This window comes from Cyanistes caeruleus, chromosome 6 (assembly GCF_971803275.1).
Source record: "Cyanistes caeruleus chromosome 6, bCyaCae1.hap1.1, whole genome shotgun sequence".
Lineage (NCBI taxonomy): Eukaryota > Metazoa > Chordata > Aves > Passeriformes > Paridae > Cyanistes > Cyanistes caeruleus.
Window position 1 is genome coordinate 7,032,096 of NC_141706.1, and position 17,358 is coordinate 7,049,453.

General features: G+C 39.3%; 1 long non-coding RNA gene across 1 annotated transcript in view; it reads left to right on the top strand.

The window, feature by feature from the left end:
• LOC147652395 (uncharacterized) overlaps window positions 1–17,358 on the top strand; it is a 57,775-nt gene continuing 40,417 nt past the window's right edge. Inside the window, exons 1-6 of the long non-coding RNA XR_015287717.1 lie at window positions 1–76; window positions 346–472; window positions 2,082–2,437; window positions 3,195–3,290; window positions 3,376–3,428; window positions 6,030–6,229. This is a non-coding gene — a long non-coding RNA (uncharacterized LOC147652395). The remainder of the gene's footprint in view (window positions 77–345; window positions 473–2,081; window positions 2,438–3,194; window positions 3,291–3,375; window positions 3,429–6,029; window positions 6,230–17,358) is intronic.

Below are 17,358 nucleotides of genomic sequence, written 5' to 3' on the forward strand. Positions count from 1 at the left end.
CTTTGCGTATAATATGTGCTTGCCTTTCTTTCCAGACTTTCAGATATGTAATTGCCAGCTTTACTGAATAACCAAGGTAATAAAACCAAAATTATTTCAAATCTTTCAGTGTGATCTGAGAGGACAGATGGCCTGATCAGTTTAAAAATAATTTTTCCTTCGGTATCCATAGATTTTTGCACTACCCATTGTGGATTAGGCTCAATAAAATGGGAGTGTTGTCTGGGCACATTTATTTTCTTAGTAACCTAAAGAAATGTGGATAGGTATGGAAACAGAGAGAAGCAGGGATAGTAGAAAATCTCAGACATCCTCTGACTCTTTGGGTTTCCTTTTATTTTGTAGAAAGAGCTAAAATTCCTTTCCCAAAAGCACTGAAAAATATTCTTAGAAATGGTTCCTGAGGAAGTAGAGATGGTGAAGGCTCTTTTAAGTAGGAAGTCATATCAAAATAGAAAAAAGCCCCTAGAAGGTAAGAAATTACTTATGGAGTGAGATCTTTTGATCATTTATGTCAGTGCTCTCTCTGACAATGATGACAGGAAATCCTATTTAGGGAGAATATTCAAGCCTGGCTATTTCCTCCTATCTAACACCAGGCCTGGATACTTCCTTTCATTTAGTACCCCATTATTCAGAATTATCCTTAAGGTTGTGAGAAGACGCATTCCAACATAATCCTGTTAGCATTCATCATGGCCCTGTTGTCAATGAATCTCTCTGATTCCTTGTTGAATATGCCGATGCCATCTGCCTCTGCAGCTGCCCATGGCTGTGAGATCCAGAAATGCACTATGTAATGAGTAAATAAATATTTTTGTATTTTCTGTTTTAAAATTGTCTCCTACTCTATTCATAAGATGGCCCTTATTTCTAGGAGTACAGGATGTGTCAAAAGAAGCTCACATTCACTACTAAGTAAAACCTCAGTCATATCCCTCCTTGGTCACCTTCTCACCAAACTGGTAACTCCGAGATTGATTTCCTGGCTGGTGGTTCTAACTGCCAGTTGGATCATCCTGAGCATCAGGAAGACCTGCTTTGGACTACTTTTCCCTAAGTGGACAATTTTAATTATTTTCCCTCTCTCGTTTGAACCACTATTTTTTCACTGGAGGTGACCAGGGTGTTTAGAAACTTGGGTTTCTAATTGTGTATTTAGGAGCTGGATTTTCAGCTTTAAAAACATCAGGCTAGTCTTCTTGTTAGTACTGAATATTATTTGAGTTAGCAGGAGTGTTCAGAAAATGACATTTCTGAAAGTCAAGAAATTGTCATTGTACTGAGGAAAAAGTTTTACCTTCTCAGCAAGTATAAATCATTATTATGACTATTACTTAAATCACTGATTCTTATTAATTAAAGATCTGTACCCAGGAATATTCAGCTGTTTTGCTAGCTTTGTCTTGTTCTCTGAAGAAATTAATCTAATGGCAAAAAGTTGAATTTCATCCCATGAAGAACATTGATCCTGTCTTTGCTGAGTTTTAACCACAAAAGAGATCAGAGATACCAAAGAATATATTTTTTGTGAGAGATGAAGATACAAGTCTTCATCTCTTGTTTTTATAATATGGAGATACCATTCTCTATTGTGTTTGAATATTGTGATGGGGTATTATCTGTCATTTTGATTAAGAAGCTTAGTTCATGAAGATTCAAATCAAGAAAAAGGTCGTTTACATTTCTTAAAGCAAGAAAAAGTTTTGTCTCAAAGATTGGGTTTAAAATTTAAAGACAAGAAGCCTGTCTCTGTGTACTTCAGGAGAGATTTAAAGTTATCTGTTATAATTCCTTTATTTCTGCATGATCTCAGTTTTGCATATTTTATGATATATATATATATTAGGGTAGAATTATATTAGGATATTATTTTGTAATTGTTCTCTGTTATGATATTTCATTCACATCTATATTCTTCCCACCTGTTTAGTGCATTTATAACATTGTAGTCTTTATTTTTTAAAAAATTGCACTCCCTTGAAGGTAGATTGGTATCTCTTGTATAAAGTTCAGAGCAGAATCAGTATTTCCAAGAAAAGAAGGGAGAATTTGACATGTTCTTGGTGTCTTCCACCCAGATATTGGGGAGTAAAATCCTCCTGAAGTCTGCTGTCTCGCTCCAGTCAGACAGAAATCATAGGACATCCATTGACTTTGAACAACTCAAGAGTAAACAGCTATTACTTGTGCCAAAATGAGCAAACTATATAAAGATGGACAAATATATCCTGAAGTGTTTTGTCTCTTTACTTCCCTGAACCCTTTAATCAGAAAGCTTTAGCTTTCCTTTAGCACTGAAGAAAATCTTACAGCAGTGTGAACTCCTAACCTGTAAGAGGACATCCACTGATTGTATTTTTGTCAGAGTACAAATTATGGAATTGTCTAAAATGTATATAATTTATTTCTTCTGTACTAATAGACACCATGCCAGGTAGGCAATTTTCTTTCACAAATCCATTTTGTTGTGTTTTACTTGTTTTCACTTTCTTTACAAGTGCTTTACAAGCACTGGGAGGGTGGGGGGGACCTCTGTGTGATGAGGCCAGGATCTGCAATAAGGATTTCTGATAACTTCATGCTTCACACTCAGAGAATATTCTAGGAAATTGCTTATAAATTTGCTTGCGGCATTTTAACACAATTGCTTCAGTCTATGAAATTTGCTACTGCTATTTTAGGTTGCTTTCAATTGCTTATTTTTGAGTAGAACTTATATTAAACTGCACGAATAAGAGATGTTCTTTAAAGTACAATAGAATTCTGGGGTTCTCGCTACTGAAATTCTGGTGTGTTGATTAAACTCTAAATAAAACAGGTGCTAGAGTAATGGCTTTTACAAGTTAATTAATCTTCATTTTCAAAGGATGAGCTACCATTTGGCTTAGGTTTATTATACGTAAGTGTAAATTACAATGTGATTTACTGTTCTAAAGAAAAAGCCACTCCCTAAGGACAGGTCTTGCCAGTAAACTGGCATTGTGGCACATGGTGTGAGCAAATTATGCACACTTCTGGTTGAAAACATTTCCTTAAATATATGTACAATCTGATTAATTGCTTATCCAAGAGATTTTGCTGAGAATATCAGTTTGAGGAAATACCACCTATTTAAATACCTTCTAATCTCCAAAATAATATTGAAATTCCTCTTAAAGTCTTTATAACCTTGATTTTTTTTTCTGTTACAGGACCAAGATATTAACTGTATGTATGTGAACCCTTGGAGAGATTTAATTTACAGTAAACTAAGGAAGAGCTCTTTGACATCATATAGTATTGAAAAGGTAATATATCCCTCTCATCCTCACTGTATAATATATGTACAATCAGGCACCTTTTGGGAGGATTGATCTAGTTTCTGTTTTTCAGATCAGAACAGTCAAGCCTGCTGAGGAGGAAAAAGGTGTGTTCTACAAAATGCAGTGAGTCTAAGCCACAGATTTCTGTATTTTTCTGACAAAATTCAGTAAAATTTTCACTTTAAGCAGAAAGTTGTCCTTTCTTTTCTCTTTGTTGTGCACCCACTCAGTAGCAAAGTCAACTTCATTTGCAAATTGTAATAGTCACACTGTTTTTATTTGATGTGCTTCAAACCTTTTACAAAGTCCCAACTGCTTTCTGGTCCTCATGACATCGAGATGATAGGTCAGAGAGTGGCCTGGATAACTATCTTCTCAGCTGGGAGGTGACACTGCTCATTCCTTTCATTTAGTGAGAGTCACTTGGAGGGCACCTCTGGACTTACCAGTGGCTGCATCCTCAGCTAACCTCATGGCAGTCCTACCCGATCACTGCGCTTGCACAGCAGCAAACTTGGGGCATACTGTTGCCCAGTGCTGGTGTTCTGTTGCCAAGTGCACTTTTTTGGAAGAGAGATGAAATTTTCACAATCCCAGCAGACATGCTGACATTTTGTACCACCGGTGCTCTTTCAAACCAAGGGAGCTTGGAAATGCACTGCTTCACGTCAAAGGGCTATGTCATTTTTACAGCACTAGCAGAACACAGTAAGTGTAATTTGCCTTTAGACAGTGAGGAATTTACTTTTCATGGATACATTCTCCTATTCTGAAGTGTTAAATCATTTCCCATCTCTGTCGATTTTAAAATATCTTGGTTTGTGAACAGTTTTTGTGATTGACTCCCAGACAGAATTAACTTTGATCTCACTTGATCTTGTTGTGACTTCTCATTTCCTCCACACTCCAGGATTTCTTTTGTGTGCTGTCCTGTTTTGGTTCAGTACAATTCTGCTCCCACAACTCCTCATGTTCTTTGCCACAGACCGTTTGTACACCCTGCATTACCGTGCGTAAGGCTCGCGAATACCCGGTGCTGTCCTGACATATCAGTGTGCTTTGGTGAGGTGCAGTGGAGCTCTCTGGGGCTCACAGGAGAGAAGACAGCAGCCTGTCAGATCCATGGCTGTGACCTGTCTCCTGCCCAGAGGTGACTTGTGTCAGGCAAAGAAGGGAATGAGGAATTAGCATATAGGTGGGAAGTATCTTGAAGGTGACCTTGCCAGGATGGGAACAGATGGGAGGTGTTAAATGGTTGAGTTTGTGCAGGAACTGCAGAAGAGTAGAACTTCATTTTCCCAAATGTTTGAGAACAAACTTTCATTCTGTCAGTGACTCCTAGCATTAAACCTCTTGTTAAACAAAATAGAGCTCTTACAGTAAGATCCACCTATTTTTTCCTTTTCTTCATTATCCCCTTTTCCCCCTTTATCCTCTTTTTTCACTCCTTTTCAATACCTTCATTTCCTCAGTTGATTTTTTTTCATTTGCCAAAAGATTTCTTTTTTTCTTCCACAAATCCCTTTCTTCTTTCTCCTTTTGATGTGGCTTTTCTCCGTGTTTCCCTTTCAACCCTCAGAGCTTATTTTAGTCTCTTCTCTGTATTTGTTACATGGAGGAGTGCTATTGAAAAATTAAAAGTAGATTGCATGGGATTTTCTTATTTCTCTTTTTCCTCTAGAGGCCCGTTTCTCATCCCTGCTATTTGTATGAAATTCACCATTCCCAAAAGCTTCCTTCCTTTTCTTCCAAATTATTTTACTTGTCTTTTGCTCTCTTGCTCTGTCCTTCAAGCTCCCCTTCACTTATTATTGCTAGATATTTAATTTCTCAGGCAGGGTGAGTTCTTTGTGGAAGCATTCTGGATAAATACTCCAATCTGTACCTCAGCTCTGCTGACAAACACTAACTTCCCAACTGCAGCTGTACTGGCTTTTTGTTCCATTTTTTTCCTGTTTCACCCCCAGTAGCAGCAGCGAGGTTGGAAGTATTAAGTGCTACAGCCACATTATAACCACAGCCTTGTATAACCCATTAAATATCAGGTCTGTATGACATTGTAATTTTAATAGCAGTCGCTGGCAGCCTCTCTCTGCTTGTTCTCCTATTATTACAACCACCAGTAGAGTTGTTCTACTGGGAAATTTCAAGTGTAGACAAAGCTTTAATCAACAGTAATCTGATCCTTTAAAAATGCAACACCAATTCATTTATTTCTCATTTCACATATGAAATTTTAATAGGTACAATCACCCTTAAGGATGTTTCAAATATTAACATTATGCACAATTACAAAACAGAATCTTTTTTCTGCATGAAGCTATCAGCATCTTTGAACCAAGTAAGTAGTTTTCTGTGCAGACATCAAGTTTACTATCAATCAGAAGCTTATTAACAGCTGTGTTAGTCCTAATTAAGAGCAAAGCAATGGCAGACTTTTTAATTAAGTCTTATTTTCCTAAGAGGAGTCTGATGGGGCTTTTTTTTCTCTTTCTCTTCCCCACCTCCATCCTTATTTACTGCATAAAGTTGGCTTTAAAAATATCTGGAACACAAGATGGGGCCATTGACATGAGGCCAAAGAACCAGGACATATTTCCTTTACAGAATGGCTGTGTTGTGGTTATACTTACTGTATTTTTTTTTTCCTCAGGTTTTGTAAAATAATTCTGAACTCTTTTTTAAACTTTTCTGCAGTGTTTTTAATTTTATTTTCTTTTTTAGTTCTCTGCTTGTCTGAAGTGTACTTCCTGCATCATCCATTTCAACAGAATTAGAAATTAATTTTAGTGTATAAATTCACATGAGAGAAAGTGGAAATGCGTGGCATCATATACACCAGAAAGGCCCTTATCACCTGACTAGACCTCTTTGTGTAGTAAAATATAGTAAATAGTTGTTATGAGAAAGAATTGGCCTCACAGGTAAGCTGAAACTTAGAATTCTCTACAAGTGTTTGATTTTCTTGGTCCTGAGCACTGCCCAGTGGTGTATGTGTACAAGTGAAGGAGGGAGAGAAGTGTCCTGAAAACTCTCTTAATCTGCATTTTCTACCGAGCACTGTTTCAGCTGGAGAACTTCTGTAACCACAAACAGTGTTTGGATTGTTATTTTGCTAAGAGGATAAGCAGTGTGTACATGTAAGAGGGCAGAGTAACCTCCCACTGCTCATGACAAAGAATTGTCAAATGCAAATACTTTTCTGTACCATTACAGGTATAAAATAGCTGAGCTCTGTTCAATCTCTTATTTTAACCTGAGATAAAATGTATTGAGATAAAGCTGGGTGAGCTCACAGTTACACCAAGGGCTCCTGTGAAATGCTGACAGTTTACAAGGGGTGAGGATCTGTCCTCTACAGTTTAAAGATATTAATTCATCACCACATGAGATGAATTTCAGGGTTTACTTCTCTGACCAACCCCTGAGCTCCTGGGTTTGCTCTTGCACGTTTTAGGCAACAGGCTGTTTTCCTTCGGACAATGTATTCAGCAGGAAAATCTTAACGTGTTCCTGGAAAAAATTGCTTCAATGCACATTTTTAGGAAAGATCAAGGCATCTGCCAGGAAGCTTAAAAGGAACGGGAGCCTAAAAGCCATTAAACCTCATGGTGTTGCCTAGCTAGGCTTAATGCTATGGGCTCTGAGGAGCAGGAGTTGTCATTTTCTAAGGGTTTGCAGAGCATTTGTTGCAACTTGAGCTTAGGCTTGAGCCTAAGGCACTGATGTACTGTAAGCACTAAGGTTGGTAAAATCATAGTAACAGTCGTGGTGGCTTTAAAATGCTCTGGCTCAATTATGGCAGTAAATCCAAGTCTAGATATAGCAGCTCTTCATTTATTGGCACACAGGTATGTCATAATTGTCTGCAATATAGTGCGGTAGAAATTAAAATGGCAACACTTTACCTCCTGCTTTGTGGAGCAAACCAGTGAATTTTTATTTTCATATGTACCTATTGTGTGGTTTCTGTGTTGTTTCCAGCACAGGTTCTGGGTTTGTATATTTAGAAGTTTCTGTTCAGTAATCAATACCTGGTACGTTCTGGTTCATTACAGCCACAGGGGTTAATGAATGACTATTGTTTATACATTGTCTGATGTTAAAGCTTAATCCATATTTGGGTCTGATGCCAGCTTTGTTTCCAGGAAGAAAGAACTGAGATAATGGCTAGGCATATTTTAAAAGAGAATAGGGTTTTTATAATGGTTATGGATCATTTTTATACTTCGGTTATCTTGAGTACATTGGGCCAGTATACTTCAGGATTGCCTAAGTCTGATTACTTTCTTCCTCTTAAATAAAAAGCAGCACAAACTCATTAATTTCTTCCACTTCTTTTCTCTGTCTCTCATCCACTTATATAAGGTTTATATTCATATAAGAAACACTAATGTCTTCTGAAGAATACATTTTAAAAATGCCATTTTACTTCTTTAGATTGCAATGGCAGTGTTAAGGTGGGAGCCTTGACATCCAAACAGGATTCTCTAAGGTCCTGTGGACAAGGCAGCTGCTTTTAACCAAATCTGCGTTGGCAGCTGTTGGGAGTGCCTGGAAAAGGTGGTCAAACATTGGAATGGGCTGCCCAGGGAGGTGGTGGAGTTCCTGGAGGTGTTCAAGGAGCAGCTGGATGTGGCACTCAGTGCCATGGTCTGGTTGACATGGTGGTGTTCAGTGACTTGGTGATCGTGGAGTTCTTTTCCAACATAAAAGATTCCATGTTTCTATAATGGAGACCTTGAAAATGACTTTAAAAACAGATAGTATGGTAAGCCTCTGCCCATTTTCCATATTTCTATAAAATATCTCCTTTCCAAAGGTGGAAGTTTGTTTTGGAAACTCCCAGATTGCCAAGAGCTCTACAACACTTACCTTGTACCACTCTCCTATGTTTAGTGGGGATTTTTTAACTGCTGGAATTTCTTTGTTTTTCTGTGCAAGTTACACATCTTAAGGAGCACTATAAATGACACAGTGTTTGTTTGATTAACTACTGTTTTATAGCAAAATTTGAATTAATCTTTAACAAAAACATGTGATAAAAATGAATTTATTTTTCATATTGATACTGTGAAGTAGTGCAGCTTAGGCTTTCATGATTATGCTTACAATTTCCAAGAAAAATAGAAAAGTATTGTTCAAACATTAACATATCCAAATCAGAGCATGCAAATAAAAGATGATGCTTAAAAAAAAATTACTCTGTTTCCATAAGTAGGTGGTTTGCTAATTATCTATAAAGGTACAGGAATAGGGCAGCCATAGCTGTAACTGTTGAAGATTATATTAGGGAATTGTTGGAGGCTTCTTAGCAATAACTAAGAAACATTTTGGAATAGGTGTTACATTAATACCTACTGTCAAAGAAAAGGAGACTGTGGGCTGAAAGAGAAGGAAGTGGAACAAGCAGCACAAGGGTGACTGCCATTACAGGTCTCTGATAAAGGATAGAGACTGCACCTGTCTGGAATGAGGATAGTCAGCAAGAACATCTTTGAAAGAGATAAAAGGACTCTCATCCCCCTTTTCTCCCTTTATTTATTCAGTGAACTTCAGCCCTTGCAGAAAGCACCTGGCTGACAGCTCTGTACCTTGTAGTCCTTGGTGTATTCCCAGCAGGGTGTACACTACTGACATCTACAGCACCAGTCTCCAGTTTGCTCTCCTGACGGGAAATGTGGGCTATGCTTTTATTTCCATCCGTATTTCCATGTCCCATCATGGGCCTGTCTGCCCACCTCTGCAGCAGGGTGGGCACAGGCTGGGGGGTCTGCAAGGCTTGGAGACTGGGCTAAAATGAGGCAGCTCATGCTGTTAGTGCCCGAGCCATCATCCCTACCCTTTGGTGGATGTTGCCACCCCTGAGGCAGTGATGTCTAATCCACTCATGAATCAATTATTGAACTGTCGCATTTTTCAGCCCGGCCTATTAAATTAAACTGACATCAGTCTCATCTCACAAAGACATTAGATAGTGATGAATTTCAGGTACTGTTAACCTGGTTTTGAATTGGCCAGCTAGAGACAGACAGATTCATTTTACATTCTAGCTGCCTGAACTACTGTCATGTCCTATCTTGCTGTTGTGGCTTTTTGATCAATGGCCTTCCTTGCTAACTCCTGAGAAGAAGCAATTTCATTAGAAGAAAGAGAGCATAAGAAAGCCAAAAAGGTCAAAACCTGGATTTATTTTTTCTGTCTTTAGTAGCACTGTGAGGAAGAAGGTGCATATGTAAACAGTGAGATTGGCTGACTGCTTAAAAAAGCTTCACTGAAAGAATCATAGAATGGATTAGGCTGGAATGGACCCTAAATATCATTGAGTTCTTCCTGCCATGGACACCTTTCACTAAACCAGGAGGCTCAAAGGCCCATCCAACCTGGCCTTGAGCTCTTCCAGGGACAGAGCATCCACAACTTCTCTGGGTAGCCTATGTCAGTGTCTCACTGCCCTCACAGTGAGGAAAAAGCACAATACTGCCTATATGGATTTAAAAAGGAAATCTGTGGAATTAATGCAGTCCAAGTTATGGGAGTTTAAATGGAAAAATGGAAAATGGATGGATATTCCATACTGCCAACAGCATTGCTTTATACCTGCAATACACCCACTGTGGATAGGGCCTGCTTGCTCTGTGCTCTACTTCATCCACTGGGTGAAGTCTACTTCATCCACCTGGTAAGTAAAATGTGGAAACTTTTTTATTGTGGCCTGGTAAAATGTGGAAGGTCCTCAAACTGCTCTAAGCTGAACCTGCATGTCTGTACTGCTTCCCTTCTTGGATTCTGCTTTTACTGGTAACTGAAAAAGAACAAAATAGGTGTTGGTTCACTGCTCCAAGAGTTTATCCTCTTTTCTTCTTTTCTCCCCCCAGGACTTGGGGAAAATTGGTGGGTGTGATTCCTTTTGCCTCCTCAAGGCAAGATGGAGTCACCTGTTACAAGGGATGGCCAGAAGGGCAGCCTGAAGGACAGCAGAGTGGGCTGCTGACCTGTGCTGGTGCCCTGTAAAGCCTGTGTTTGTGAGTGCCCCTCTCTTCAAAAACACTTGTCTTTTCATTGTGGGGAAAAAAAAATCAACAAGGAAGTGCTGGCAGATATTTCCTGCCTGCTGGAGCTGCGGATTCATTACTATTAATAGAACTCTTAATTGACTATTTGAGAGCAGCTATAAAAATTGATTAGATGCATATGAGGAAATAAACATGGGTCAGTCTGTAGCGGCACAATGATATGAATTTGATGACCTATTAGGACACTTTTGTGTCTAGCAAAGGATTTTTTTTAATAAACATTAAACACTTCGCCCAAATTCTGCCCTCTAGCACTTCTCCCATCTAATGAATGTATAATGAAAGCAAATATTTGGTATAGCAAAAGAATCCCATTTTTTTAAATCTCATTCCTGTACATTTTTAAGAGGTTAGGTTACTTGACATGTAAAGCGTCTATGAATTTTAAGTGAGGCCAGATTAGTAAGGCTCTGTAGTTGGTCTTTCATCTTAATGTGACCAAGAATGTCCTCTAGCTCACTCTATTTACTAAGAAATTAAAAAATAGCAAATTGCACATCACTGCAGGCCATATGTCCGTTCCTCTCCTGGGCTCTGCACTACAGCAATGTTAATTGACTTGCCCAAACCCTCTTCTCCTGAGTTGTGACCACTGCTGATGAAACAATCAACAATGCTCCTGAGCAGAATAGGGAATGAAAAAACAACATAAAACACTGAACCTCATTCAGAATAAATTCATTTCTGCAAAAAGATGATAAAAATTTAATACTGGCATATAACCTAGGCTTTTAAAGGTAAAATCTTGTTTTAAGCTCACTTAAAAAGAGGGGGTTTCAGCACAGCCTGAAAGTCAGAGACTTTTAAAAGGCACTTGACACTGAGAAAACAAAAACAATAATATAGAAATTATTGACTGTTACATGTTTATTTCTAGTTTAGTGGACTTTGATAAAGGCACACAAAATTTTTAAGGAACCTGCAAGGGCTGTTAGATAACAACTACATATTCTTCTATTGAGCAGATAATTTGATAAATCTGTCTGTAGAAGATAGATTGGATTAGACAAAAGTAAAAAGGACCATAAGCTTGTAGTGTATTAATGAGCTTGATTTTTACCTTTTCATATGAGTCTTCAGAGAACCTCCATTAAATCACAAGCTTTGTTGTTTAAGCCAATTCATAGCATTTTTTAAAAATTGTATTAGATAACATGATCAGGTCGGAACTCCCTGCACTTTCCTTCTTGCACTTTTTTTAAAAAAAACACCTAAAATAGTAAGTCTGGTGGATGTAGAGAAAATACTTCAAATATGAACACAGAAAGGACTCAGAAATGAAAAAGGAAATGTAGTGAAAACTTCATTATCATCAATAGCCTGATCACTTTCTCTAGCTATTTTGTAATTTTTTTATTCCTCAAAGCTGGCAGTGCACAAAAATGGAACACGACTAGGGGAGGCTTATTCCAGATTCTCTTTATAATATTATTTGGTTAGTAGCTATGAAGTTAGAATTTTAATTTTAATACCACTTTTTTTTTCTATGCATGGTCAATCTATCTTTTTACTATGACGAGTTATTTTAAACTACTTAGTATTCAGGATATTTGCAGTTGCAACGAACAAGTTCATTTAAACACCAAATCAATCAGTATTTTCACTAGAGAGAAATTTTTAAGTACCAATTAAGAATGAAAAAGTGATCTACATTCTCTAATACAATATTAATGTGCTGAGAGGAGTGATCCCAACTGCATGAGAAAAAATGCAGCTGTGCATATGCTTGCCTTAAAAAGGGTTTTTTTTGCTTTCACTTAGAATAATTTAATGAATAAAAAGTGGTTCTTTTACTGCTACTAATGAACGGAAATCCCATCAAATTGCAAGGCATCAACACAAGGACATTACTCTTAAACTAAAAGTGCCGTAGATTATCCCAGTGATAATGGAGGCCATGAGCACTTTGTGGGATGGATGGACTGCTCTCGTGGTGCTGTGCTGGAGTTACCTTTCAGCAGTGCATAGATCACAGTTAAGAGTTATGCTAGGTGCTTAATTCTGTTATTCTCTGTTGAAATATCAACCTATCTGCTGGTAATGAGACCATTTAAAAAAACCATAATTACAGAGGCTGTGGGGAAATCACGTCCTTTGGGTTGATCAGGGTGTGCACGGATCTGCTGAGGGGAGTGGTGGAGTCTTGCTGGTGAAGTAACTCATGCCCATGTTGATGAATCAATTGGACATGCAATGATGGGAAGGATTGCTGGCCTGGCTCTGTGTTCCAGTGGCCGTGCTCTCCTCTGGTCCCCACAGTGTGGGTTTTGTAAGCTTTGAATTAAGGGGAGAGCAGTGCATGAAAAAACCCTGGAGGAAGAGAACCTGAGCTTTTTACAGGAATCAGACTTGGGTGCAGGTACCTTGTTTAGGTGGGAATTACATTGCACGGGAAAAGGATTTTACAGGCCTCCAACAACTGGAGGGCAGTTCAGGAGACCTAAAAAAGGAAGGAATCGGTCCTTTAACCAAAGGAAGCTTTATCACCTTCACTTAGATAGCTTTGTTTCAGCTCAACACCCACTTGCCTCTTTAGAGTTGATCTGCCAGGAACATTGCTGAACAATAAGGTGACAACCTCACCCTATCAAAATGACATAAAATACATTTTCTTTTAAGTTGTGTTTGAACTTGTCTTACCATAAAAGTATTTTTAGAGCACAGGCACCTTGGGGGAACATCTGAAAATGTGAACAGAAAAAAAAAGAACCTGAAGTTGAATTGTTGAACCAAAGATTGCCTGGCCTCTCCAAGGATTTCATTAGTGGCTTTCCTGTGAAACAGTTTCAGGAGCCTATTTACAACAATTTTGGTTTTCTTATTCAAGTGACTCTCTTGCATTAATTTGTATAAAGGCTTTTTTGTCCTGTGATATTTCTGTAAGTGTTATCTAAATATATCATTTAAAAGGACTGCTGGCTTAACTAGTTTAAGATAGTATCTTTATGAAATAGACTTTTTTTAGGACAGCAAAAGACACAGAATCTCTTTCTGATTATCTAGGGGGAAAAAAGTATTTATTATTCATAAACACAAGAGTTTGTGCATATAAAACCAAAGCCATTGAAGCTGGCTCGATATACACAAATTGAAATCAATCCATGTTGTCCTTAAAGTACTTGTTTTGCAGTTTTGGCATGAAGAGTTTGCAAGTAAAACAGTAAAGCTTCTGCTCCCTTGCTGGTTTATAAATAGTTTATATATTAGGCATTTAGTATGCGTTTTTTAATAAATCATTAGTTGTCCTGAAATTCAGGATGCTTTGATCTGTGCATGTTTTCACAAATATGTAGCACCTCTAGGATGACCCCAGTGCTAACAGCAAACTGCATGAGAGGGCTTTTCACAGGAATATTCCAAGTTTTTGCAGGTTGGTGGGCAGCAGCCTTGGCTGTGTGCCACATCACCCTTTCCCTGTGCACCACTGAGTGGGTGCTGGAGATACCACAAAAACCACACTAGAAATTACTGTGCACAGGATGAAAATGCTGTGATAGTCCCAGCCTAGCAAGGTAAAGCTTCATCTAAAAGATCCCTTCAAAAGAGAATAGAAAGTGCAGTAATTGGGGAAGGGAGCAGAGTCATGTGGGAAAATGTTTGTAGCAGATGAGTCCTTTCCAGCACTGCGGCTGTTACATTAAAGAGCTAATGTGTAAGTTAATGCTGCCTGAGGCAGGATTAACTTCTGATGTGTGGGGACTGAAGATTGCTAATGGCCTAGCTAGCATGAAAGCCAGCTTGCCTGGGAAGGTGACTTACTGTACTTGCTTCTCTCATCTGGCTGTTGCCTGGTTTGTGTTACTGAGCTCCTGGCACTGCATTTTCACTGTCTGCCCAACTCCTGAGGGGGCACAAGAGCTGTCACCAAATCCAAGGCAGGGCAGAGCCATTGGTGAAGTGATTTGTGCATGAGAACAAATCAAGGTGTATGACTGACTGCTTTCCTCGGGCTGCTCTGCTGGCACAAAAGAGCTTGTGGTGTTTCCCTGGACCAGACTTATAGCTCCTGCCAGCCAGTGAACCCCAAAGAAAATGGCAAATTTGCACCCCCTGGGAATGTGATCCTTGTGTTTAGGTGATCCACTTTGGTGTGCTGAGGCTTTTCAGCAGGAGAGAAGGTGTTTTCTCCATTGATGGAGGGGGTTTGTCAGGGTGATAAATGCTGTGATGGATAGAGATAAGGGCATGCCCTCTTCCAGGCCTAGCCCTAGCTCTTGCTTTTCTCTTCAGCTGAGGGGTGGCTGGGGTCCCTCTGCTAAGTATTGGATGGAGGTAAATTCCTATGGGAACCTGTTCCCCTGTGCCCCTTCCCAGTTTGGGTGTGAGGAAATGGGCTCACAGCATTACTCACACACACCACAAAGTAGACTTCCTGTGGGTGGGAATGCTCTGGGGACACTTGTTGCATTTCTCATTGAATGCTGTCTTTATAGGGATTTAGTCTTTTTTTGCATTTCGTCCTCAAGTGTGCTACTGTGCTCCCAGCTCCTTCTCTGGAAAACTACTTCAGTGTGCTCTGCTGTGCTGAGGGCATTATTTCTTCAGCTCCTGGCTGCTTTCTCACCTCCAGTGTTTTGCTTCCCTTGGTGGAGAGGCAGAGCACCTTTATGCACCCCAGCTGCTGTTGATTTGTGTCTCTGTGCAGTCAATCCACTTTCTTGTTAAAGTGATGATGTTTCAATACAGCTATGTGACTGCCCTCTTAGGATAAAAGGGAATTAAAAAAGAAAAGAGATGGGGTAAAACAAATGACTTTTCCTCCTTTTTTAAAAAATGTGTTAAATGTGGGTGGAAGTGCTTGTATATACTCAACAGTCTTGTACTGGGGTTTTTTCTTGAAATTTTTTTTCTAAATAAGATGTCAACATTTGTAACTAGAAATAGTATTTCAAATACAATATTTTTTTTTATGTGTCATCCTTTTGTGAATATACTACCACTCAGCTGTTGCAGAGGTAACAAGACCTATCAGCATCCATCAGTCTGAGGGTGCCTCTGTGATTGCCATTTCAGAGATTCATGCCTGTTGTGCAGCTTTCAGGCTGAGTGCTGAATGGAATATTTCTTCAGCACATGTGTGCACAGTGGCTGTGTGAGGAGGCAGAGGGGGTGAGTGGTGTTGGTGAGAAAGCCAGGAATTCCTTCAGTGGCACTAGGACATGTTTTCCTCCCAGTGAACATGGGTAACTCAATGCTAATGGGCATTATGCACAAGGGAGAAGATCTATCCCATTGCATGCTCTGGGAAGTGCAATTTAAAGCTTTCCTGAGGCATCTTTAAATTAAATTTCTTGGAGTATCTGTCTTTGAGTTGTTTCACATGCAGAACTCCCACTGACTCAACAGGGTTTGCTGCACAGTGGTGGGAGATTGCTCTTTTGTTGTGTCTTTCCAAGAGATGTAAAAGAGCCAGAGGTAGATTGCTCTTACTGGTATGATAGACAGGTGCTTGCCCGTAGGTGTGGTAGGGATTCACTATGAGATGTGTGCCTTTGGGTCATGTGAATGCCAAAACACTGGAAAAATAAGCCAATGAAAAAAAAAAAAGTCAGGAATTCCCTTTCCTTCAAACCAGAAAAGCCTCTTTTTTAGGAGTGCCCTTGCCTGCTGACAGGAGTTGAAGGAGGGTAGACTGGTCAGATGAGCTATAAAGACTGGATGTTTAAAATGACTAGCAAGAACATATAGATTTGCTGTGAGAAGAATTAAACAAACTTAAACAAAATCCCGATAGCCAGAGGGTGACAAAGAGGTGTGCCCATAAAAAGGGTGGATTCTGTAGTAGCTGTGTCAGGGCTTTGAGCATCTTCCTCAGACACATTTGATATTAGTTGTGGTCAGAGTCTGCAATGTGGGGTTCAGCTGACCTCTGCAGCTGGCCAGTTCCCATGTTCTGGTTTTATCCAGTAGAATTCAAAGAGCCTGGCTACTTTTAACTCTGCAGAAGACAGACTTGTGTGATAGTTACACAGTGCTGGCCAAATCCCATGCATTTGCCTGTGAAATGAAGGAGGCAGCTTGTGGATTGTTCTGCTGAAACCAGAAGCATCAGACTTAACACGTGATGATGGTGTCTGAAATGCCAAACTGCTGCTTTGTGGTTTTACCTTATTTCTTTTTTCTTCTTTAAACACAAGGGAAATTTTGAAATGATATCTTTTTCTTAAACAGATTTGTGAAATCAGTGGGGGTTAATTAAAAACTAAATTTGGAATCTACAAACATCCAGAAATTATTTACACTGTTGTTAATTTCTTCTTTAATATTCATAAGTGTTTTCTGTTAATTAAGAAGAGAGGGAGAACATGAAGAAAGGCTCAGAACAAAAGCAGTCTGCATACAGATTAGGGACTGAGTTCTCAAAGAACTGGACTAAATACATACTGCCAACACTGAGTGAGGAATTTATACACAGTGAATGTGTCTTGCAGCTGAAAAATTGGGCAGACTTGTGTCTTAAACTTACTCCACTGGAATTTGACATGATCCTCTTACCACCATGGTTGCCACTTCCTTGCTTTCTGGCATTGTGTCCTAAAGCAGTTTTATAGAGTCATTGAATGGACAGGGCTGGAAGGGACATTAAAGATCATCTTGTTCCCACCAGCCTTTCACCAGACCAGGTGGCTTAGAGCTCCATCCAGCCTGGCCTTGACTATGTCCAGGTATGGGGCATCCACAATTTCTTTGGGAAACCTGTTCAGCAGGCATAGGTGGTGCACCTCCCTCAGTGAATATCCTTTTCTCATATGTGGAGGTATTTGCAGCCCCTTCCACAACTGGGACCTTCATCAGCTTTGTTCTTTCTAGTTTTTAGGATCACCTGTTTAGCTTCATTCTTACAGTGTATTTGCCTTCAGTGTTGAAACAACCTTCTACACTTGATCTTTTATTTGAGCTGTTTGCAGTACTGACCTATTGGGCTGCAATTTTTTGACTCTGTAGGATGTGGGTGAGCTTTAAATAATGTACTTTAG